Genomic DNA, 3068 nt, shown 5'->3' on the forward strand with positions numbered 1-3068 from the left:
GCAAGTAGCTTTTGGGAAAAGCAAAACTACTACTTTATATTTAAGCAATATAGCATGAGTGAGAGTGGGGTTGGTCATGGATATTCCCACGGGTGTTGTTCGGCCGTAGCCACGAGGCCGGAGGCCGAGTGGCGCAGCAACAACAGCCGTGGGAATATCCATGACCAATCCCACGATCACGAGTGCTATATTGCTTTTATACAACAATTCTACCACAAACTAAATAATCTGAAAACACCCCAATATTGTTTAAAAATGTTAATTTCGACATCGTTCTTACGCATCAAAAATAGTTCCCTTTTCAATAGACAGCGTCTTGGTTGCTAGGTAACCAACATTCCAGATCCCTCGTTACGGGTCTTTGTGGTTTACGTGTCTTCTTGAAAGAAATGTTGAAAGTCGGGCTGAAATCACATTCATATCTAGGTTTGCTGCATGCATGTTACAAGGACACTGGGCCATGTCATGTAAGGGACATGGTACTGCAAAAAAACGGAAACATAGCCTACATTGCAGAACCACTCAACTTTATTAATTTGTGGTGAATAAATGTTACACTACTGTGCACAGCCTGACGTGACGATGCTAGCACGTTAGCAGCGGTTAGCTAACTATAAGCGCTTTCAGACGTAACCTCCGGAGTATATGAGGAGGTTTGTCAAACGGAGGTCCTACCCTACGGATGATTCAGATATGATGCTAAACTGCGGACCTAATACTGACCTTACACGGACGTATGTGTGAACTACATACACGCACATTACAGAATCTCCGTGTGGTTGAGTGAGGGGTGGGGTGGGGGCTGACATATGACGTAGGGCCCAAGTTCGCAAGAGGCATGTGACGCAGAATATATGCGGCCGCTGTCACAGGAGGGCTAGTAATAGGCTACAGCATGGAGGGTGAATACATCGCGCTCGTTTCGAATGTTGTTGCAACAATGCAGCATGTTTTCCGTTACATCCACAACATCCGCAGCATCGATGAAAGATTGGAGCGTGACCTACAGTCAATTCGAGCAGATTACGACAATGAATGTCGTCGTGAACGAATGCGTTACAGGAGAAAGAGAGCTGCAGTGATTCTACTGTTTGCCCAGCGTCAACAGCAAGGGAGGATGTGGAGAATCGCGAGACCAAGCGGCCAAGTATTCTGGACTGATGTTCTCGAGAACTTTGATGATGCACGGTGGGTGCAGCATTTTCGAATGACCCGCGGTACATTTGAGTACGTCCTAAGTTTGGTGGCTCCAGCATTGACCCGCCAGAGTACACGATGGCGAAAACCTCTGGAACCAGGCCTCAGACTGGCCATTGTCCTATGGTGGTATGCTACACCAGGTGAATACAGGACAATAGGTTCAGACTGGCCATTGTCCTATGGTGGTATGCTACACCAGGTGAATACAGGACAATAGGTTCAGACTGGCCATTGTCCTATGGTGGTATGCTACACCAGGTGAATACAGGACAATAGGTTCAGACTGGCCATTGTCCTATGGTGGTATGCTACACCAGGTGAATACAGGACAATAGGTTGTCTATTCGGTATCGAGATCTCTACGGTCTGTGTCCTTGTGCGCAAAGTAACCGCAGCTTTGAAAGACAACCTGTCCGCGCGTTTCATCTCCATGCCAACAGGGGATCAACTTCAGAAGACAGTGGATGGATTCACGGCCCGAGGGTACCCAATGTGTGCAGGTGCCATCGATGGAACTCATATTCCCATCATTGCACCGAGGGATGATCCAAATTCCTATTACAATAGGAAAGGCTGGCATTCCATTGTGCTACAAGCGGTTGTTGACCACGAATGCTGGTAAGCATCATTACTATTGAGTCCTGTGTTGTTGAAAATATAGCTCGTGCAGTTGAAGATTTGTTTAGCTAATGGGGTTTTCTTTTATGTAGCTTCACAGATGCTTATGTGGGGTGGCCGGGTTCCACACACGATGCCAGGGTCCTCGCCAACTCGTTCCTATTCCAAGTGGCCGAAGAACAAGATGGTTACTTGTTTCCACGTGAGGTACGTATCAAACATTGGGCATTCTTAATTTAGGCATGTACATGCCTATCACTGAATTCTGCATAGGCTACGCGCATCATCCATATAGTAGGCCTAACAATATTTATTCGATTTGTGTACAGAAATCCATAACTGTGGATGACGTGGAGGTACCCATCCACATAATTGGAGACGCAGCCTATCCGCTGAAGAAGTGGCTTATGAAGGGGTTCACTCATCACCGTCAAACTGACCCGAGAACAAAACCGCTTCAACTACCGTCTGAGCTCTGCTCGAATGGTGGTGGAGAACGCATTTGGGCGTTTGAAAGGCCGTTGGAAGTGTCTTGCCAAGCGCAATGATGTGGACATCCTAGTAATGGCGGACATTGTTCATGCTTGCTGCATACTCCACAACGTCTGCGAAATCCACAAGGAGAACTATTTGCCCGAGTGGAACACAGGTGGTACTCGCCTTCCTCCTCCGGAGGTTGACCCAGAGGTCCTGCATGCACCGCAAGCAGGTTACGCACAGCGCATCAGAGAGGCCATCATGACCATCATGCCGCCGGAATGATCATGAAAAGTCTATGGACAATTCCAGTTTGTCTATCAATTATGTAACATTTTGATGCTTCAGGAAGGCAGAAACGTTTTGTCACCCTATAGGCATATTGTTGTGCTAACTGTTGTAAATAAAATTACATTACATGTACACGTGCAGTTGTGAACTCTTTTATGTAGAAGATAAAGAAGAAAAAAGATAAGAAAATAAAAGTAAAGAAGATAAAGAAAAGCACGTTGCCTATTGTGGGTAGTACTTGTAGTCGCGTAACTGCGCTGATTAATAATAATTGCAATGAACCTCAAATAGCATATAATAACATCATGACGGTGAAATGGTTCATTTTCCCAAATGTACTTTATTTCCCCAAAAGTATCCCCCCCCATCCCATTCCCTCCACCAATGGCAGGTGCCTTTTGTGGGATGTTACGCACCTGCTAACTACAGCCCAAACAAATGTGTGCCTGGCATGGAGGTTCCTATAGGCTATTTGCAGCAGG

At 46.2% G+C, this 3068-nt stretch overlaps 1 long non-coding RNA gene across 1 annotated transcript; it reads left to right on the top strand.

The window, feature by feature from the left end:
* Positions 1–1748: 1748 nt before the first annotated feature.
* Positions 1749–2249, top strand: LOC143099765 (uncharacterized). Its single transcript, XR_012981741.1, has 3 exons — positions 1749–1818; positions 1911–2025; positions 2148–2249. It is a non-coding gene; the product is annotated as an uncharacterized LOC143099765 (long non-coding RNA).
* The last annotated feature ends 819 nt before the right edge of the window (positions 2250–3068 follow it).

The sequence above is a fragment of the Alosa pseudoharengus genome, unplaced genomic scaffold (genome assembly GCF_046254945.1).
Source record: "Alosa pseudoharengus isolate Yale_2024_CS ecotype anadromous, Long Island Sound unplaced genomic scaffold, YU_APseudo_1.1 YU_APseudo_1.1_scf_3, whole genome shotgun sequence".
In the NCBI taxonomy this organism is placed as follows: domain Eukaryota; kingdom Metazoa; phylum Chordata; class Actinopteri; order Clupeiformes; family Clupeidae; genus Alosa; species Alosa pseudoharengus.